This window comes from Fundulus heteroclitus, unplaced genomic scaffold (assembly GCF_011125445.2).
Source record: "Fundulus heteroclitus isolate FHET01 unplaced genomic scaffold, MU-UCD_Fhet_4.1 scaffold_52, whole genome shotgun sequence".
Taxonomy (NCBI): domain Eukaryota; kingdom Metazoa; phylum Chordata; class Actinopteri; order Cyprinodontiformes; family Fundulidae; genus Fundulus; species Fundulus heteroclitus.
Genome location: NW_023396945.1, coordinates 1,753,805 through 1,776,715, shown reverse-complemented (window position 1 = coordinate 1,776,715; position 22,911 = coordinate 1,753,805). Strand labels below are relative to the sequence as shown.

The window sequence follows — 22,911 nt, the reverse complement described above, 5'->3', positions numbered from 1 at the left end:
TCAATAAACAAAGCGCTGTCGTGTATGTTTACCTTAATAAGACCAAATGACCAGTTGACAATATTGCACATGCACACAATGACTAATTAAGAAGAAGCATTGGAGCCCAACAGAGGTACAAAAAGAAAGAGGTTAAGTAACCCTAATCCTGTATATCGAGTTGGTCTTTGACCACACTGAGCTGTGGCTCTTACAGTAGCTGTGTCCATTGCCGCCATCTTGCTTTCTGATAGTTCCGCTGTACTGCTAGGAGATGGTATAACAGTGTTTATGTCTGTTGATTGTACCCAGTACAAAGTTCTTTTAAGGCTCAAATAGGATTAGGTAAACACTATCAGGGAGAATTAATGCTTTATATAGTTTTACTTGAAAATTAATGTATCTTTCATGTGTTTTTTATGGTCATGGTATGTGACTAGGCCCCTTAAAGGTAAGCAGTCAATTGTGCATCAAGTTGTGCCATATCTGGACAAAAGAGCACTCATCACTTCTGCCATACTCCACTTCAGCCTTCGTCTCCACTCTAAATCAAGCCGCTAACTGGAGATGTGAAAATGTTCTAAGGGATGAGTGGGTTTGTGGATAAACGATTGTTATATAGTCTGTCTCTGTGATTGACTGGTGACTTATCCAGTCTGTAACTCCATTGCCGCCCATTAACCACTAGGGCTAGACACCAGCCCCCACAACCATAAGACCATAAGATTGCAGGATCCCTGTAATGGAAAAAGGCATCCTCTGGTCCTTACAGTCTTCCAAGATATTTTATTCTGCAGCAATGTTAGGTCTGGAGACCTTGAATTGTTGCCACTTTTCCTGTACTTCAGTTTTAATGCATTGCATACACGCCTGGCTTTGGGGTTTGGGAGACTCATTGTCTGTACACAGTGGGTCTCTAGCAACCCAGATGCAACCTCAATTTCTATTCACTTTGGACATACACACCTGCAACCATGGTAACAGTTTCTGGTAGCACAGACACACAATGCATGCACCAGGGACAAGGAATACGTGGCAGAGGGCTATATTACTTCAGCTTCTACCTCTGCAACCATTTTGGCATGGACTGCTGGTGTGGGGATTATCTTGGTGGCTCTGGTGACATTTCAGAGAAGGGCCTGGCATAAGGGCCTTCCACCTTGGTGTGGTGTTATTGTCACACTGCAACTTGGTGGATTCCTGGCTTAAAGCCTTTGGTTCTATGGAATGTGGTAGGCCAGCTGTGGGCCTCAAGGTCTGGGCTGGGTTTTGGTGTTGATCCCTTCCTGTTGGCCTCATTAGGGATATTTTAACTGGTGCAATGGCGCTCTTCCCTATGTCCCTCGTACCAGGCTTGGCAAACACTGGGGGACATGGCCACGATGCTGTATCAGGAAATTTTATACTGTATCTTTTGCTTTGTCTCTTTGGCTGGAGGCTTTGCTTGACACCTATTTCTGCGTCTGGCATATGGCTATTCTGTGGGGGTGCCTTCTGTCTGTCTGAATGTACTGCATCCTTCAGGTTGCAAGAAAGGCTCCCTTGTGCTAATCTTGGGTGCTCGGTGTTGTGAAGTTTTTATCATTCTCACTTTTCAAACAAATATTGTCATCCAGGTGAAAAGATTGAAAACACGCCTACTCCTCACACACAACCACTCATCCATATGCACATTTACAATCAAATACAAGTTTTTATTTCTTTGACGTGTCCTGTCTACTCTGATACCAGATGTAGTATTTATTTAATAAAGTCAACCATGTGATTTGGATCTCCCATTTGCTCAAGAAGAAGTTTTCCAGACAAATGCACTGTCCTAAATTATTTCGTTTTTTGGTAAGACTATACCCGGCCAAATACTTTTAATCACATAAAAATGACTACATGTCAGGATTTAGCATGGTCATAATTGCTGTGGAACACAGCTTAATTTACTGTCTTTCTACATAACTACTGCCATCATTTGGCTCATATTTGATGGCAATGACGTGGGAAGAAGTCCATTTTAACAACTGAGCCCACTTCTCCACAAGGCTGATGTGTTTCTGGAGACTTCCAGGAAACTGTCTTTAGTAATGAAGCAAAGGTCTATTATGTCATATCTTACTAGAAAAAGAGAACAATCCGTAGTTTTGTGTGCATCTGCAGAGCTGTTCCCATACTTTATTTTTCTGTTAGTCCCAGTGTACCCTGGTGAATCCTACTATACTTGTGCAAAGAGGAAATTTGTACTTTTAGTCTAATGATTTTAAAGAGAATTCTTTACATGCAGAACATCAAAGTAATAAACAAAGAGGAGCAACATAAAATGGTACTGCTCATTTTTGATATGCAAGTTACACTACGGACAATGGATTAACTATTCTCCATGAATGCACAGTCTAAACACAGGATCCTTTATGTAGTAGCAGTTATTATGGAGTGTTGAAATCCTTCAGGTTTAATATATTAAGGTATTTTGCGGTCCCTCTGATGTGGTTAAGACAAACTGACACAAGCCACTAATGGACAGCAGTCATATGTGTGGAAGAAAATGCTTCTAAAATCTTGTTTCTGTTCCTGAAACTGATTTCCAACGCTCTCAGAAGATCTAAAAATAAATTTAGAAATTTCAGCTCAACTAAGGACTTGAGTAATTTGCTTTAAATTTTCTGCCTTACACTTCCTTGCTTTATAATTAACGTCAAACACTAAATCATTTTGAGACCAGACCCTGAAGGCCAGCACTGTATGGACAGAAGACCGTGGACTAAATAACCTGAGAGGACAAGAGAAGAAGAATATTTTATTGTACTTACAGTCATCCACACATAAAATGCTGGCATCCTCACAAAATGCAAATGTTACTTAAATAGAATCAACAATATTAGCGAGTTAAAAAACACAGTAAAAGGTAAAAAGTAATCAGCATGTCTACCCCCAGAGTGAGTTCACTGCTTGCGAATATCAAATTTCCAGACATCATATGGTATCACCACCTGTTACACAGTAATTTAATAGATTTGATGAGTCCTCCATATAGACAAAATATGAGATAAAACACTCCTCTGTTAACCCTATTACACAAATTAAAGAATCAGAATCAGTTTTATTTGCAACTTTCCATCATACAAGGAATTTGACTTCGGTTCCATTTTGCATTTTGAGTACAGTATAAAAAAAGGTTAGTAGAAGTATTTTTTCTCGTAATTATAAATATACAAATTTTAACAAAAAAAGGGTTGGACTGGTGCAAATAAGCATGGTGTAAGTCTGGGCACTCGGGTAGTTAAGTGTTCATCATTCTGACTGCCTGGGGGATGAAACTGTCTCTGTGGCGGCTGGTTTTGTCAGATAGTGCTCTGTGTAACAGTCTACACACGTTTACAGAGACGTTAGCTGCCCTTTTCCTGACCCTCCATCTGTACAGGTCCTGGAAGGAGGGATGGTCAGCCCTGGTGATCCTCCTTTGAAACACTTTGCAAGAAATGCTCAAACCATTATCAGAGCAGCGCTGCAGTGAAGGATTTGCAAATAAACAGCTACCACTAGATAGCATTTCTATCGCTCACAAAGTAACAGATGTAGAAGCATCTTCCTGAATAGAAGACATGATATAGGGACAAGTTGATTTAGATAATCAACATGCTGGGGACAATCATAATGCATATATGCATTAAGAATGATCAACGTTCTACCTTTTCCATTAAACTCAATTCCTGCAGCCCAGTGAACATCCAATCTGACTACATTAACAAGCTGATCCCATTTCTTATGCCAGAGAACAGCAAAACCACCAGGATTTCTTCCACAAACTGAAGCTCAGATTAGTGGTGGATTATTCATGAGAAAGTTCCTGCAAAGAGCTCAGTCCTTTCAGATTTTGCTTTGGTAAAAATGTTTCTTGGACACAGTAAATCACTAGAGTTCATGATCAAATTGACAGTGATCAGCAGGTAATCCTCACACATTGAAGGAGATAGTATAAATATGTGTTCTTTTCAGCCTGTCCGCAGCTCCCATCTGAGACCTGCTCCCATGTGGTGCATTAGGAGTCAGATTAAGTTCTCCTTTTAGGAGCAGTCACCCTGCCGTCTCAGCTCTAACGCAGACAAATTCCCTCTGGACGGAGCTGTGGGTCATATACTTTACTCCATCACATTCAGGTAGCGGGAAAAGTACTGAGTCTTTTAAAGGACCTGCTAATTTTCTGACATGCCACTGACTTACTCAGTTTTTCAGTCTAATAGGAGAGCAAAGTCTCTGCATAAAGGTCAGAGGAAAATCTTGCTACAAACACACTGTAGTTGTCATCAGTGCTGATGCCAATTATTGCAATTTTCTTCCTCTTATCATGTTGAAGACAGGTGTGCAGCGCCCCGTTGCTTGACTGCTGTGCTTAAGCAGTTTCTGGAGCTTATGTCCTCCTTTCCACCATACCAAGCTCTACACTGGGGCTAGCCTTCATGCACGCGAGCCCTATTTTTCTGGCGGAGGAGTTGGCGCTTCATGTCTCACTCCCCCTGTTCAGTGCTCCATCAGCTCTGTGGGTTTTACCAGGAAATAAATTGTCAGTCTAGGCTCCCATAATCTGACGATGCAGCTGCCTCCAAGATTTGGTTCACTCCAGCCTTTGCTTCCAAGGCCTATCATGGGCTAGACATCCCCAAACTGAGCAGCTCCATTCTGCTGAATACGGCATGTTGCTAAATCTGACAGATGGAAATTTGTCCAAAACGTGCAACACAAATCTCGGGGTGTTTTTTTCCCCCTGCGCTCTCGTTAAGCACCTTGTGGCAGCCTCTAACGCTGTTTATGTCATTTTCAGGACCCTTGTGCTTGTTGCGGCATATTAAAGTTGTGCACATCTCCAACAAGAGCTGCTTAGACTTAGCACAGTCAGATTAAAAAAAAATTGTGGATGATAAGACTCTTGATGTTAATCCTGCGACAGCGTTAACATTTTAACACCAGTAAAGTAAAAAAAAAAAAAAATGTATCCTCTTCCATCACCTTTATTTCCATTGGCCGTTTTATAAATAAAAATCTCCGACTTTATTCTGCTACTGGTGCCACCTCCAGCATGCAACGTAACACCCCAGCTACATTACTGATTTTTTTATATCACCAGAGAGTTTTCAATGAAAGAATGGTAAATGGGTTTAACTAGTCCGATGACCCAAAAGCGGAAAGCGCAGTCAGTCATTCACACCTGGACGGTGGTGAGCTATGTTTATAACCACAGCTGCCCTGGGACAGACTACCAGAGGCAAGGCTGCCATACATCCCCACCACCAGGCCCTAATTGTATACAAAAATCTTGGTTTGGCATGTCCTGACACAGCTCAATAATCCAGGTAGAAGAAAATAAAATAAACTGGGTAGGTCCTCTGGATGGGTTCTTCTTTGCTGAAACGTTTCGTCTTTTCTCCAAGGTAAACGGCAACAATCTAACAAAGTTAGAGTTGGAAAAGTGTATTTTTTACAACTAGTTTTATCTTTTCTTTTTTTAATATTCTTTAAAATACCAGAAGTTGTACATAAATTCATTTTTTATTTCTGTCTGATTCCATAATTTTCAGTAAATCCATGTGAAGTGAATGTGCAAGTAGGTTAAGGCAGGAGTAAGACGTTTGGATAAGAACGGGAACAAAGAAGCCAGTTCTAACATAGAAAAACCTTAAGGACAAACTGAATTTCTGCATGAAGGGCAGCAGAATAGTTGGCGCACAGCTACTTTCTCTGCAGAATGTTTCTTCCATTTGAGAAAGAGTGAGAGGAACCATAAGTCTTGTGTTTTTCCAACAGTGACGCATTCCAGTATAACTTATGAGCAGTTGTCTCTCGTGAAAGGGAGTGAGCTTACTAACAGTTTTGCCCACCCAACACTGCCATGAATAAATAAAGCGGGATCAGAACGTTGTATTATAAAGAGCAACTTCTTCCAGCAGATTTGTGGATATTCCAGTGTATTAAAGCAGCATGATTTAAAAAAGTGATAAAGTGGCTCACAGATTGTGACGCTGAAATTTTAGACCTGGTAGAAAACTTCTCAGATTGTGACCCCACTAAGTCTGTGTTGTAAGAAGCTTTGGTCTACAGTATACTAGTCCGTTTGGGGATTTATTGTCTTGACAAAACACCAATTTCACTGGTAAATCCTCTTCATTACAGGTTGTTGTTATTAATTCATTTATTTATTTATTCATTTTATTGTGGTTTTGGTGTTAAACTACAACAAAAACCATGTTGCTTTGTTTGGATCTTGGATTTAAGTGAACATACAGGACTGTCTCAGAAAATTAGAATATTGTGATAAAGTTCTTTATTTTCTGTAATGCAATTAAAAAACATGAAATGTCATACATTCTGGATTCATTACAAATCACTGAAATATCGCAAGCCTTTTATTGTTTCAATATCGCTGATTATGGCGTACAGCTGAAGAAAACTCAAAAATCATATCTCAAAATATTAGAATATTTCCTCAAACCAAGTAAAAAAAAATTATAACAGCAAAACAAAATCAAACATTTGAAAATGTCCATTAATGCACTCAGTACTTGGTTGGGAATCCTTTTGCACAGATTACTGCATCAATGCGGCGTGGCATGGAGGCAATCAGCCTGTGGCATTGCTGAGGTGTTATGGATGCCCAGGATTCTTCAATAGCGGCCTTTAGCTAATTTGCATTGTTGGGTCTGGTGTCTTTCAGCTTCTTCTTCACAATACCCCACAAATTCTCTATGGGGTTCAGGTCAGGGGAATTGGCAGGCCAATCAAGGACAGTAATGCCATGGTCAGTACACCAGTTACTGTGAGAATCTTATGTCGTCTCTTAACCACTACCATACTTGTGATTTAGTTTACTGAACCAAGCTGAGTGTTTTTCAAGGCTCAGGAAACCCTGCAGTGTTTCAAGTTAATTAGACGATTCAAGTGATTAGTTGAATAGCCTACTAGTATACTTTTTCACGATATTCTAATATTTTGAGATAGGATATTTGGGTTTCTTAAGCTGTACGCCATAATCAGCGATATTAAAACAATAAAAGGCTTGCGATATTTCAGTTGATTTGTAATGAATCCAGAATGTAAGACATTTCATGTTTTTTAATTGGATTACAGAAAATAAAGAACTTTATCACAATATTAAAATTTTCTAAGACAGTCCAGTATACACAAAATAGATGGAAAATGCATCCATCCATTTACCATTACGCTTATCCCTCATCGGGTCACGAGGGGTACCGGTTCCTATCTCTAGCTTTCAATGGGAGAGGGGCAGGTACAGGTACACCCTGGACAGGTCACCAGTCTATCGCAGGGCAACACAGAGACAAACAGGACAAACAACCATTCTCACAACTAAGGAGAATTTACAGAGGCCAGTTTACCTAACAGTCATGTTTTTGGACCATGGGAGTACCAGGAGAGAACCCATGCACAGGGAGGACATGCAAACTCCATGCAGAAAGACCCAGGGTCTGACTCAAACCCAGGACCTTTTTGCTGCATGGCAACAGCACTACCAACTGTGCCACTGTGCAGCCCCTGTGTCCTAATTTTATGATTAAACTTTTTTAGATCCACATTCAATCCATTAAAGTGTGCCGAACCCAATATTGTTACAGTGACCTTACTTATATGTGTGGACATAGAATTTGGTTTGGCTCATCTACACCATAACGAACAGTTAGGACTGCAGAGAGGGCTGGCCACCCCTCCATCCAAAGTTTGTACAGGTCTAGGGTCAAGGATAGCAGTTAACATCTCTGCAGTCTTCACACAGCCTGCACACAAGACTTTTACCTTTAAGTCGGCACAACAGAGTGTTATATACGACAAAAAACACCACAGAGAGAGAGATAGTTCAACTTCCACCAGGCTGTCAGTCTGATGAACACTGAACACTCAGAGTACCCACATCGATGCCATTCTTATTTGCACCAATCCAATCATGCCTTCCTGTTTTGTAGAACCATGTAAACATACATATTTACAAAAATATGTCTAATATTTCATATTTCTGCTACATTGAGAGCAAAAGTCAAATTCCTCCTTTGGATGCCCAAACGTGGCGATTAAAGTTGATTCCCATTTACTCTGATTTTCGGTGGAATGCACAATAACCAGCAGGTATAACGTTTGATGCCTTCATGGGGTCACCCATTCTTTCACAAAATGACTGACAACACTTATTGAACTCTACACTGCTGTTTTTGAGAACATGCCTGTTTTAACACAGTCTGCAGCTTGCGTGCCATGACTGTTGGATCTGTCGGATTCCTCCACTGACTCAACTTGTAAAAGATTAGCTACGTATAATATATAATTTCTAACAAAAATAGTCATCTGGCTACCAATATTAGACTGCTATTATTTCAAACCCTTGTATCCAAAAACACAATGTAAAACGTACATTACTATGAAGTGATTTAACACTCAATTGTAAAGAAAACGAAGAAAAGAAACACATGCTTTACTGGAAAAAACACGTAAAATGTGGCATATTTCTTGACCGAGTTTCTTTTGAAGCTGCAACAGCTTGCTCATATCAGTATTAGGGAACTTCTGTGTGAACTTCACGGGACAGTGTTGTTTAGAAAGAGGTCATTGTCCTAAATGTGGGAAACTAAAACACAACTTCAACTAGACTAAACATTTTGAATCACTGGTAAGATACGATGACGCTTTTTCAGATCGTCAGTCACATTGTCCGCATGCTGCTGCACTGTAGACTGGGCTCACTTCACGTGGGATTTAAGTATAATTCATGAACCTAACCAACGAGTTATTTTCGATAGAGGTGGTGATGACACCCTGCAGGGCTCCAGGGACAGTCTGCTTTAAGGAACACCTTAAAGAGGCAGACACCAACGATGCAGGGGCAGGTTGGCGATGGGAGTGCACTGTCAGGTCAAGATTGCCCACCTGCGCCTGGAGCTGAGCCAGAGCACTTCAGACGCCTCCAAGGGCAAAGCCTGGGAGTGTGTCTGATGGGACTGAAATCCTGAAAGCTTGTGGAAGAATAGCCAATAGTTTGCCCTAAGTCATAAAATGCTAATTTATTGAAGAATAAGAACACGGTCATCTTAAGAAAACTATGACGCAGCTGAAATCTTGCTACAGGAGTGTTTTTACAATAACCCACTTAACACCAAACTGAAAAAAAACTGCAAGAATCTTTATTGCAGTTTTAAAAAGTGCTGTAGAAAATGTAAAAATGATTATTTCATAGGATTCAAGTTAACTGTTATGAGGCGCAGCTTTCTGCCGGCCGAAGTTTTTCAGCATGGAGCTGAACGTGCGACTCAAAGCGTGTGGGCCGAGATTCCAACAAAAAAACAGAGCTTTGTACACAGGGAGACAAGATTGCCAAGAGATAGTGCTGAGGAGGAGATAACGGATCAGTCTGGGCTCACCAAACATTTACAGCAGAAGAGGGCTGGCCTCCATTCCTTGCTGTGGCCCATTTGGTGAATGTTTGTATATAATCCAGAGAGCTGACATCCTCCTGTTTTTGCAAAACTCTCAAATTTACATGAATTACAGCTGGAAGAAGCACGTTGCATTTCTGATGAAAAACCACAAGAATAAGCTACAGGAATGTAGAACATGCTTCCAGCATTTATTTCCGTACCTCAAGCTGATCAGGCAGCATCTTTCCCTTCTTGTTCATCTCTGAAATCAAACTGCAGATGGGTTTCGTTATTGCATCGTAACCAAATGAAAGAAGAAAAAGATTGTAAAACGTGCTTTCCAGGCCTGAGTAAGTGAGCACTGTCCAGTTAATTATAATCAAATGTTGAAACAAATTGTCAGGAAATTAGTGATAGACGATAGGCAAGGCTCAGAGGGCGGGGCACAGAAACTAGCTCCTGGTCCGGAGATCAGATGATCAGCAGAAGGCAGACAAGGGCAGGACAAGGTTGGAAAAATTCAGGAGACAGAAACAAGGTCGTAATGAGGAAATCAAACATAGAAAAATCACTGAACATCCACTAGCAGGCGTTTTAGATAGTCTGGCAGAGATCTGTAGGCAGGAGAGGGTTAAAATGGAGCAGATAACAGGTGCGAGACATAAAGCTGACTGCAGCAGAGCAGGTGAGCGTGGCAGAGTGCAAACAGGCACCAATTCTGGCCCAAATGGAAAAGGCGACATATCATTTTGTCAGCACTTTGTTTATAAAGTGCTTTCGTTCAAAGTAAAAACAATACCATTTAAAAACAGGTAAAAACATAAAAACAAAAGGAAACACCAATATTAAAACAATATAGTTTAGGCATCGAATTAGGCTGCATAAGATAAGGTGAAGAAGTGGGTCTTTAGCTTGGCTTTAAAAACCTCCACAGGCAAAAGCAATAAGTAGTAAATATTCTTGTTCTCAATACATTTAGATTTAATCGCAACGTGTATCTGACACATACCCACAATTTCTAGAGTTTAATAGACGCTCCGTTTCCTTTTCTCCTCCAGCAGTGAGGTCAAACTCTCCAGGCGCATCTTCAGTAAGCTAGTAACTAATCATAGGCAAAACATCTGACTCTATAGAATGAGACGTTATTAGTTTATTTAGTAATGAAACAGAAAATACACACAATAATTTGGAAACAAATTCATTCGGACAGTACCTGTGGTATTTGTGCATGATTAGCTGACAACCATGTAAGTAGGTCACAGGTCTCACAAAAAGATTCCTGGGGCTCCTGTTTGACAACGTCGCAGAAGAGCGGCCTCCAAGTGGACATGCTGAGGACCTCTGGAAAACAGTCAAAAGGTCATACATTAGATTTTTATCCCTTACTGATTATCCATTCGAGCTTGTAATTGTTTTAAAATATGTTTTAAGATTTCGGTGTTCTTACAGTCTGAACTTTTCCATATTTTGTCACATTATAACCACACACCTCAATATTATTTTATGTGATTTAAGCAATTGATCAACATAAAGTAGCCAATAATTGTTAAATGCCAGGATAAAAAAGACAAGAATCTGAAAACTGTTGCACCCATTTGTCTTCAGACCCCATTTTTATCAAATGTCAAGACAACTGTCTGTCTTGAAGAGCCACCTGTTTAGTGAGTGCAGTCCAACAGTGTGCAATTTAATCCCAGCGGTTCTGTAAAGGCCTCAGAGGTTCGTTAGAGATTAGTGAACAAAAGGCATCAGGAAGGTAAAAGAACACAGCAGACAGATCAGGAAGAAACTTATGGAGAAGGTTAGGTTATTAAAAAAATATTTCAAGCCTTGAACATGTCACTGAGCTCTGTTCGGTCACCGGGAATTGGAAAGAATATAGCACGGCAACGGCAAACCTTCTAGGCAGTGGCACCACCAGGGGGTGGCCAGGGGTGGCCATGCCCCCCCCCCCCCCCACCCCCCATGCCATGTCCTGGCCACACCACTGGCCAGTGTAAATTGTAGTAGCGTCAGTTTAGCATTTCATCCCATCATGCACAGCCAGCAAGACAGACGCTCTTCCTGACCTTCTATCTCGCTTTTATTTGTATCTGCCAGTATCTACTTTCTCCTACACAGCAAATGTCAGAGTGTTAAAATCCCAGAGTTTTGATGACCAGAGAATAATTCATACACTTTGGAGTAAACTGGGCTTAAAGTACACTTGTCAGGTTTCACCAGAAACGCTCTCAAGTGTTAGTATATTGGTTTAGTGCTGATGTGGAGCTGTTGTAGTGTGAATGGTGGGATGATGAACTCTGAGAGTCGTTACTTCCCCGTCCGCATATGAGTTTAGGTTTCGATACGTCATCAGATCGACTATGCGTTGTCATTGGTTGAATCATGACGCGGCCTCGGACACCAGTTTCCAACGGACATCCGAAACCGACATTTTGATTCCGCGGGACTGTAGGTACGAAACCACCAAGTGAATCATGCCGAATATTCCTGTTTGTCTTCTTGTTTTAATTCTCATAACTAAATCACTAAAAACGCCAGTGTAGAAGTAGTTTAACTAGCTAACTTACTATACCAATGGTAGCTAAAGTAATTGCGAATGTTAAATCTAGTAAAACTGTTTTTCTCTTTTTTTCTCTTTTTTTCAGCACTCATAGCTACCGCAGCCTTGTGCAAAATTGACTTACGTTAGCCAGTGTTTCCCGCAGCGCTATCTTGGCGAAACTCGTGCTAACGCCTCGCCAACATTCCTAAAAAAACCAACAAAAAAAAAAACGAACATAACTCGATGTGCTTGCATTTGTATTTGACGTTAATACGCGTTTTTTTGTTGTTGCTTTCGCGCGTGCATATAGTGAATTGGAGGGAAAAAACAGGCAAAACGTCGTCCACGCAAAGCCTGTGCCCCCCCTCCCACAACTCACCGCCTCACCTAAGCTGGGGGAAACACTGCGTTAGCTAGCCTTGGAAGTTAATGTTAAGTTAGAGATTCCCTGAAATGATAGAGTCTGAGTTTATTTGCACTACATTTGGAATTGTGCGTGTTCAATAAACCAATTGCATTTTTATGTTGTAGTAATCTGTGAGGAAAACTACAGCAATGCTTTTCAAAGTGCAGTACCAAGGAAAGAAGAAGTACATCAAACTCAATGGAGCATCATATCCAGCATTTCTCAGGGAGGGTAAGTTAATGTTTATGGCATTCTTCTCTTCGTTCTCTTTATAATTTAAGTTTAGATTAGAGGTGGTGTAAACCGAGTCATTGACAGATTTTTTTTTTTTTTAGCAGTGATGGAAACATCTGAAGGTCGAATCAGGGTTCCTACAAAGTCTAGAAAGTTTGGAAAATGCTTGATTTTAATTTATTTCTTCAGGACGTCAGATGTAACTAAAAATATAAATAAAACTGGCTGGTAATCGTTATTTTTTGTTTAATTTCGTGAGGCAGCCTCTGTTACGATGCACATCTCGTGTAATTCCATGTATTTGGCGCCTTGTGTATTCGACTGGCGCGCAAACATCTAGGCCTAGCTACATTAAGAAATGTTGCTTGCTGTCATTTTATCGATAACTGACCAGAAGATGATCAATGTGATGTGAGCGCTATGGGAGAATCAACCTTCACCAGCCATTCGAAAGGTAATTGGAGACAAAGATAGAAATACAATTATGAATTTGAATGAATTCCTTAAAAACATTAATTCATATCGAATCAATATATATAGTTGTAATGTTGAGGAGAGGGTCTTTCCATCGTGCACGTTTGTGTGAGCACTCTGGTTTCTTTTTACAAAAGTAAAAGTTTAAATTTGTAACGTCTGCAGCATTGTATGCAATCGAAAGTTTAGTTTTTCATGATGCTTAGAAGATTAAACTTTCGGGATTGACCACCACGTTTACCAGAGTGAGTTCTGTAAATATTCGTGATAGTAACCATAGCAACGGGCGTGACAAAGAAAATCTGATATGACAATATAGATCTGTGCATCATGTCTTGCTGTGTAAATACATACTAATAGAGCTGCCACTAAAAAGAATGAATGAAACAAGCCAGTGTTGGCTGAATATGTTTAGATTCTGTTAAATAGTCTATTGATAACACTTAAACACTCTTAACAATGTTTATTTATTAAAATAATATTTTAAGGTATTTAAGGAAGATATTCATGTATTATACTAATTTTTATCATTATTATTATTCCAACCATCTACAAAAAACTCAACCGACAACAAATATACAAAGATATAACCACATTTTTAAGAAATATCCAAAGAGTGATTTAATATACATAAGTTGTATTTTCATTGAAGATTCTAATATTTTAACTTGTAGTTTTCTAAAGGGGTGCTGTTTATACTATTTATATTCTTTAATTGTGTTGCTGCTTGAAAAATGGATTTAGGGACCTTAAAAATGCTTGAAAAGTGCTTAAAAAATGAAAAGATAATCAAAATTTGTACAAACACTGACTATGAACTCTTCATATATTACAAACTGCATAATCTAGCCTATATGCTCCTATATCCTGTAAGTTCATGATTAAAAATGAAAATGTGAATTAAACTGAAAGCTATTATAATTAATAGCTTATAGTCTTATAATTAAAATATGAAAATTAAAATAGAGTAATAAATTATGGTGCACAGGACAGGTTTCATTTGGAGGCTGGCTTCATTTATTATCAAAACAAAAATAAATCATAGACTAGGTGGGTGTGGGCGAGGGTGAACCTCGCGCCGGGCTGTAGAGCGCAGGCTCGTCAGGCAGTGACCACTCGAGGAGGAGGCCTTATATGGCCTACGCTGTCCTCGTCAGCGTCCTCACCATTAGGTCCACCAAACCTAGCTCCTGGAGCAAATTGTGAAACTCCTGAAATCCTCCAGAGGGTCTGGTGGACCCGAGTACAGCAACAATGTCCCCTATGCAGCTGTTTCTGCTCTCCAGAGCATATACGAGCGGTGACTCTCTCAGTTAATGCTAATGATAAACATCTAAAAAAGATGGCCGCCAAGGGGTTTCGAAACTCTTGCCTCTGACGTGCATAAATTTCACCTCAAACTTTTGTTTTTACGCGTGTCAATTTCGCTCTTGACGCGCAAATGGACACAAAGTGGTCAAGCGTATAACTAGACGTGGTTGGCGCAAATTTGACACGTTATTCGTGTCTGGTGTGAACGCACAGTTACACAACCACTGGTTTAGATGTATGTTTATATGAAATTTTATTCTTAGCACCATGCTAGTCTACTGTAGCTTTGCCCATTACGGTAGAAATAGTGCTAAAAAACATTATTGTTCTCCAACTTTGTTGCATTTTTAAACACAACTTATGTTTTTTCTGTACTCAAAGCTAAAGAGGCTGTCGCGGTGATGGATTTTCCCTTGGGGTAATTTTGAGTGTCGCCATTTCTTTATTTATGTTTGATTTATTTGTTGCTATAGGCCTATAAATAAGTGTTACGATGTGGTAAGCATGCACAAAAACGAGTACATTTTAGTAACCAATGTAACCGGATCTATCAGCGTCTCTGCGCATTGAAAAGCTGTCACTCAGCCCACAGTTACAATGGGAACACACTGTCTTTGAATGAGTCATTATAACCCCTCAAAAACGCTGATTCATTAAAAGATAGTAACACAAGGTGTTAATTATTTTTAACTTTGAGCTCCACTTTTCAAGGCTCAGCTGACCAGCAATGCGTCGCATGGGTAACGCTGAAGCTGATGCGATTTAATGCGTGACTCTCTGATTTTTGTTTTCCGTGGCTTCCTCGCGCTGTGGATGCTGACCAGCGATGTTGCTGATGCCATTCATGGTAAATGCCCTTAAACGATTAAAAGGATGACACAACATATTTCGCTTTCCTGCAACCTTTTCACAGGATCTGTATGACTTGATCTAAAAGACAGATGCAGGTCATCGCACGCGCTCAATCGATCAATCTCATTCACTGTTTAGGCTTAAGTGCAAATCTACGAAGCCTCTACAAATCACCATGATGAAAACAGTCTCATTATCCTTTTTAACACATTTAACATTCAATACTATGCATGAATTTCGAAACAAGAAAGGTATTGCCTTATGAAAAAAGAAATCATGCGAATATCGCGATTGCTGGGATTACTTGCATTCCTCTGCGGTTGGCTTGTCAGTAGCGCGGTAATGCAATATTGCGGTTATCGCGACAGCCCTATTACAATACCAATGTGTTAACATTGTAATTTATTTGCTATCACAAAACCAAAACAGAAGCTTCTCACCAATGTCTTGATTTGAGCTTTCTCTGTTAAAGTACCTCTTTGCATATTTCTAACCTTATCTCTTATCTGTTCAGTGTTCACATTAGGATGTGAAAAACTACATTTGAGATAAAATGGATTAGCCGGTAAGACTGTTGCCCCGAGTACCTCTCAAAAAACAGTCAGTCTTGCCATCTAGTAGTTATTGTATCATGGCCTAAACTGCTTAAAGTCTGGCCACATTACGCTACCAAAACTCATGTAATTTATAAATGGCAAAGAAAACAGTTTCCTGGAAGCAGTCTCACCATGTTCTTTTTTTAACCTCTCCCAACTTAAACCTGTGGAAACATTGACTGAAATATCTTTTCTTGAATGTGTCATGGTTGAGTTTTGGTTTGGCTTTGTTTTTCTGTTATTTTCATTTTTTCATCTCTTTTGGGTTAGGTTTGACTTTATTTATTTTCAGTCACCAGTTATTTTCTGTCATTTCCACTTCACCTCCTCAGCAGTCAGTCACACCTGATATCATTTACCAGTCAATTAGCCAGACCCTTGTTCCACCTGTGAAGTGCTCTATTTAAACCTCCCTCTGTCTTCAGTTCAGCACTGGGCGTCATCATTCCACACCTCTCCATGCCAGTCCCCGTTTTGCCTTGGAAGCTTTGTTTTGCTCCTGTTAAGGTTAGTCCTGCCAGTCACTCTAAAGGCTGTTTGTTCACTGTTTGTTCCTGGAGAGGTTCTGCTCTGTGTCCTGGTGTCTCCAGAGAACTGCTAACTGGACTAGCCATCCTGGAAAGGCTCTGCTCTGTGCCCTGGTGTCTCTCAAGTTCTGCTAACCTGACTAGCCGCCCTGGAGAAGCTCAGCTCTGTGCCCTGGTGTCTCTCAAGTTCTGCTAACCTGACTAGCCGCCCTGGTGAAGCTCAGCTCTGTGCCCTGGTGTCTCCAATGAACTGCTAACCTGAGTGCTATGAGGCCTGCTGCCGAGCAGCACCTAGCAAGTGTGGACTCTCTGTCTCCGGGCCGTCAGCTCCTGCCATCACATTCATCCCTGACCTTCTGCAGTCCTGAACCTCCGGTCTTCATCATTCACCACCCAGCATACTTCCTTCAATAAAGACTCAAACTTTTAGTCCCGTGTGTGCGTCCTGAGTTCATCAGTAAACAAAACCCTGACAGTACGGCCCAGTCAAAGGGTGAACTCAGGCGCCATGCGGGGCTTACCTGCAGGAGTTGACGACCCGGACATCCTCGCATATCTGGAGATGTGCGAACGCCAGATGAGGGAGAGGTACGCCAAGATGGCTTCTGCCCGGGACCCTGCGCCACCGATCCGGGTCGACTCCACTTCCCCCGTGGTTCACGTGGGCGTTGTTACAGCTACCCCGGAGCCCAGTGAGAGAAGCCGCTCAGCCTCTCGTCGTCTCGGTCATCACCTCCATGACTCGCAGCTGGCCCCTCGAGTGAGGCTCATCATTCCACCTAGCAGAGCCCCACGCATCAAGGAGAGCCAGCTGTGGGAGTTCTACTACGGTGACCGAGACGACCTTCTGCCCTGCTGGCCAGCTGCCACCCCCGAGATTGCCCCAGATTCCTCATCTGTCCCCTCCCGGCGAAGACAGCAGAACCACCGGCGCGGAGGGTCCGTCAAGGCTAAAGAGGAGGATCCGCCTCCAACCTCGGCGTCCGCTGAAGCCTGTAGCCCGGCGCCGCTCTCTGAAGCCTGTAGCCCGGCGCCGCTCTCTGAAGCCTGTAGCCCGGCGCCGCTCTCTGAAGCCTGTAGCCCGGCGCCGCTCTCTGAAGCCTGTAGCCTGGCGCCGCTCTCTGAAGCCTGTAGCCCGGCACCGCTTTCTGAAGCCTGTTGCCCGTCACTGCCTGAAGTAGCCGAGGAGAGGGTTCCGCCTCCACCAGTAAGCTCCGCTCTGCCGGCCGCCGAAGGATCTGCTCTGCCGACCACTGAAGGCTCCGCTCTGCCGGCCGCCAAGAAGATAGATCCACCGGCCGACGAGGATGAGCCCGAGGTCTCCGAGGGAGCCGCTTTGCCTCAGCCCGAGGCCTCCGAGGGAGCCGCTTTGCCTCAGCCCGAGGCCTCCGAGGGAGCCGCTTTGCCTCAGCCCGAGGCCTCCGAGGGAGCCGCTTTGCCTCAGCCCGAGGCCTCCGAGGGAGCCGCTTTGCCTCAGCCCGAGGCCTCCGAGGGAGCCGCTTTGCCTCAGCCCGAGGCCTCCGAGGGAGCCGCTTTGCCTCAGCCCGAGGCCTCCGAGGGAGCCGCTTTGCCTCCGCCCAGGCCTCGTGGGGAGGTCCAGGAGGACCTGCCTCCGCCCAAGCCTCGTGAGGAGGTCCAGGAGGACCTGCCTCCGCCCAAGCCTCGTGAGGAGGTCCAGGAGGACCTGCCTCCGCCCAAGCCTCGTGAGGAGGTCCAGGAGGACCTGCCTCCGCCCAAGCCTCGTGAGGAGGTGCAGGAGGACCTGCCTCCGCCCACGGTTTCCGCCGAGACCGGTAGCTTGGCCCTGCCTCTGACTTCTCTGTTTTGCCGGAGCCGCAGACTGCGGACTTCGAGCCGCTCGACTCTGCCTCGTCGGGGCCGTCCACCACGGCGCCCGCCTCTGACTTCTCTGTTTTGCCGGAGCCGCAGACTGCGGACTTCGAGCCGCTCGACCCTGCCTCGTCGGGGCCGTCCACCACGGCGCCCGTCTCTGACTTTCCTGTTCGGCCGGAGCCGCCGACTGCGGTCTCCGGGCCGCTTGACTTTGCCTCGTCGGGGCCGCCCTCCTCGAGGGTTTAGTCGGGCGATGCTGCTCCGCCGCCTGCCTCGTCCAGGACGACCTCCACGAAGACTTTTTCTTTTTTGCTTAGCAGCCGTTCTTGCCTGAGCCCTTAAGGCCAGTGCCTTGTTATTTTTTGGGCTCGATTTCCGTTTTGATTTACTTAGGATTTTTGGGGTTTTAGAGTTATTTAGGGGGTTCTTTGTTTTTCTTAGAGTACTTGAGTTTCTATTTTCTTTTGTTTTTCCACCTCTATTCTGGTTTTCCAGGTTTGCCTTTAGTCTTCCTGTTTTGCTTTGGTTATTTGTTTGCTTTAGAATCCTAGTTTTTTTTGCCTTGTTCTCTCAGTTTTTTTTGTTGTTCTAGCTTTAGTTATCTAGTGTTACATTAGTTTACCCGTTCCTGCCCTAGTTTACCTCTTTGTTTTGGTTTTTCATTAGTTTTATAGTTTTTCTTAAATGTCTTAATCTTTTTCCTAGTTTTTTTGTTTTATTTTGATTTTCTAGTTTTTTGCTTCGGCTTTTCTTTTGTTATCCCTACCCTAGTTCTTCTGGTTTTGTTCTATAGGTTAGTTCATGCCTGGTTTTCTAGTTTTTTTGTTTAGATCTGTAGTTTCCCAGCGCTCTTAAGTTCCCAGCGCATCTTAGTTTTGTTTTGGCCCCCTAGCTCTTAGTCCCCTGGCGTGTTTGACGCTCTCCATTCTCCGGAATTTAGACGCCCTTAGTTCCTGGTATTTTTGTTTCCTGGCATGTTAGGACGCCCTCTGACCCCTGTAGATTTCGTGTTTTTCCGGCGTGTTAGAACGCCCTTTGTCTCCTGGCGTTTTAGGACGCCCTCCGCTCTTGTTTCCTGGCGTATTAGGACGCCCTTTTGTTCTCGGTTCCCCGGCGTATTAGGACGCCCTTTTGTTCTCGGTTCCCCGGCGTATTAGGACGCCCTTTTGTTCTCTGTTCCCCGGCGTGTTAGGACGCCCTTTTGTTCTCGGTTCCCCTGCGTGTTAGGACGCCCTTTTGTTCTCGGTTCCCCGGCGTGTTAGGACGCCCTTTTGTTCTCGGTTCCCCTGCGTGTTAGGACGCTCTCTGACTCTTGGTTCCCCGGCGTGTTAGGACGCTCTCTGACTCTTGGTTCCCCGGCGTGTTAGGACGCCCTCTGTTCTCGGTTCCCCGGCGTGTAAGTACGCCCTCCGTTCTTGTTCCTAGGCGTTTTAGATGTTCCTGCTTCCCTCACATCCCGACGCCCTCTTCCCCAAGCCCTGGCGTTTTCCTCACGCCCCGGCGGGTTCCCTTTGGCGCTGTCGTGCGCCCGTTCCTTCCCTTTGGCGTTAAGTACGCCCGTTCCTTCCCTTTGGCGCTAAGTACGCCCGTTCCTTCCCTTTGGCGCTAAGTACGCCCGTTCCTTCCCTTTGGCGCTAAGTACGCCCGTTCCTTCCCTTTGGCGCTAAGTACGCCCGTTCCTTCCCTTTGGCGTTAAGTACGCCCGTTCCTTCCCTTTGGCGTTAAGTACGCCCGTTCCTTCCCTTTGGCGTTAAGTACGCCCGTTCCTTCCCTTTGGCGCTGTGGTGCGCCCGTTCCTTCCCTTTGGCGCTGTGGTGCGCCCGTTCCTTCCCTTTGGCGCTGTGGTGCGCCCGTTCCTTCCCTTTGGCGCTGTGGTGCGCCCGTTCCTTGCCTTTGGCGCTGTGGTGCGCCCGTTCCTTGCCTTTGGCGCTGTGGTGCGCCCGTTCCTTGCCTTTGGCGCTGTGGTGCGCCCGTTCCTTGCCTTTGGCGCTGTGGTGCGCCCGTTCCTTGCCTTTGGCGCTGTGGTGCGCCCGTTCCTTGCCTTTGGCGCTGTGGTGCGCCCGTTCCTTGCCTTTGGCGTTGTCGTACGCCTGTTCTTCCCTCTGGCGTTGTCGTACGCCTGTTCTTCCCTCTGGCGTTGTCGTACGCCTGTTCTTCCCTCTGGCGTTGTCGTACGCCTGTTCTTCCCTCTGGCGTTGTCGTACGCCTGTTCTTCCCTCTGGCGTTGTCGTACGCCTGTTTTGCCTTGTGGCGATGTTAGCCTACCAACATCTGTTAGACGCCCTTTGTTTGGTTTACCAGGGGTTGTTAAAAAACCCCTTTTAGTTCGCCCTAGTGGGTAGTTTTGGTTTGATTTTAGCCCACCATCCTACCTTCCCTCCACCCACCCTGGTTCGATCAGCTTGGTTATGACTCTTGCCCGCCATCCTGCCTTCCCTCCACCCACCCTGGTTCGGTCACTTTGTAGTTTGTTTTGTTTGATTTTAGGCCGTCCGGAGTCCGGCCTTGAGGGGGGGGTAATGTCATGGTTGAGTTTTGGTTTGGCTTTGTTTTTCTGTTATTTTCATTTTTTCATCTCTTTTGGGTTAGGTTTGACTTTATTTATTTTCAGTCACCAGTTATTTTCTGTCATTTCCACTTCACCTCCTCAGCAGTCAGTCACACCTGATATCATTTACCAGTCAATTAGCCAGACCCTTGTTCCACCTGTGAAGTGCTCTATTTAAACCTCCCTCTGCCTTCAGTTCAGCACTGGGCCGTCATCATTCCACACCTCTCCATGCCAGTCCCCGTTTTGCCTTGGAAGCTTTGTTTTGCTCCTGTTAAGGTTAGTCCTGCCAGTCACTCTAAAGGCTGTTTGTTCACTGTTTGTTCCTGGAGAGGTTCTGCTCTGTGTCCTGGTGTCTCCAGAGAACTGCTAACTGGACTAGCCATCCTGGAAAGGCTCTGCTCTGTGCCCTGGTGTCTCTCAAGTTCTGCTAACCTGACTAGCCGCCCTGGAGAAGCTCAGCTCTGTGCCCTGGTGTCTCTCAAGTTCTGCTAACCTGACTAGCCGCCCTGGTGAAGCTCAGCTCTGTGCCCTGGTGTCTCCAATGAACTGCTAACCTGAGTGCTATGAGGCCTGCTGCCGAGCAGCACCTAGCAAGTGTGGACTCTCTGTCTCCGGGCCGTCAGCTCCTGCCATCACATTCATCCCTGACCTTCTGCAGTCCTGAACCTCCGGTCTTCATCATTCACCACCCAGCATACTTCCTTCAATAAAGACTCAAACTTTTAGTCCCGTGTGTGCGTCCTGAGTTCATCAGTAAACAAAACCCTGACAGAATGATGATCTCTTTGCCCTTTTCAGACTCTCCGATCCAATCCTCGTGCACAGACACCTTGTCACTATCATCACCCTCATCGGACAGTGATGCTTCTCTGATGTCCCCAAAAAGACAGCGCACTGATGACGCCTTTGTGATGTCCCCAAAAGGTCTACATACTGATGACAGTTCTTCTCAAGCCAAAGAGGTGATTTCAGAACATTTCTATTTATGTTGTAAATATTACATTTACCTGTTACCGTTACCACAAAAATTATTTCTCTTGTCAAGCTTGTCAAAAGAATTCTGGAACAAAAGCCTGGAGGGGAGAAAATCCTTGCAAACTATGCAATGACAGGAGAGATGAAGGACCGAGCACGCCGTGATCTCGTCAGCATCGTTGTTGCTGAAATGTTTGAAAAGTATGGGTAAGTAAAATGCTTTATGGTGCATGATTTGGTAAAGTGTATATTCATAGTATTCAATTGCATATATGGTAGTTGTAATCAAAAAGCTCATTAAATGACAACTGTGGCCATTGAGCTGTGGCCTTGCACAGATCATAGATTTTCCGGTGTGTTGGTTTTAATACATAACATTTATTCCACAGACGTGCTCCCCCTATGGATAAAAGAGCACAGTATGCATTGGGGATAGTAACACTGTTCCCCTCTGTAAAAGATCCCTACTCCAAAAAAGGCTATGTGAGTACATATTTAAAATCTTAATCTTAATAAACAAATTAATAATGTTCTGGTGCATTTTAGAAGTCTCACTCTTCTTTTCCAAAGATCTCTATTAATTCATGCTGAAACAATTTTTTTATACATTTCCATCTTTGTTGAAACTGTCTTTAGGAACACTTTTTTGACATAGACAGCAATGAGGGCTACATTGCCTGGAAGATTAAAAACGCACAGCGAGAACTCAGCAATGGCGGTACCAATGGGGGTAGGAGAAGGAGCTCTCGCACTATAGGCAGCAGCGGACCAAACTTAGAGAGAGAAGTGACTAAAGTGCAGCAGTTGGAGGGAGACCAGTGTCGTGAGGCCATATCTTTACTGAAACACAGCACAGACAACGAACAGATCTTCATGAAAATGAGAGAAACCTTCCAGCACAGGCAAAAGTTGATCCATGATTCTGAGCAATGCAGCACAGTGCTTACTGTGTTCCCAAGGTTTCTAGACACAAAAGGCCTGGTAAGTTTTTTTTGTAAGCACATTTTTTTGCAATGCCAAGAACAGCTGTTCAACGATGAAAACCACTACCACTATACCACCATCATCAATACACATATGCTTGCTTCCTCCCCTTAGGTGACGCAAGACTTTGACCTGTTGTTTGGAGTTGAGACTTCATCAAAACTCCTTGAGAAATGGGATTTCTTGAAAGCCAAAGTAATACAGCAAGCCAAGAACATCAGCAAGACACCCCTGCTTGACCAC

General features: G+C 43.8%; 1 long non-coding RNA gene across 1 annotated transcript; it reads left to right on the top strand.

Moving 5' to 3' along the window:
• The first annotated feature begins 21,601 nt into the window (after nt 1–21,601).
• Nucleotides 21,602–22,135, top strand: LOC118560936. The gene is made up of 3 exons (XR_004929694.1): nt 21,602–21,671; nt 21,755–21,891; nt 22,074–22,135. It is a non-coding gene; the product is annotated as an uncharacterized LOC118560936 (long non-coding RNA).
• The last annotated feature ends 776 nt before the right edge of the window (nt 22,136–22,911 follow it).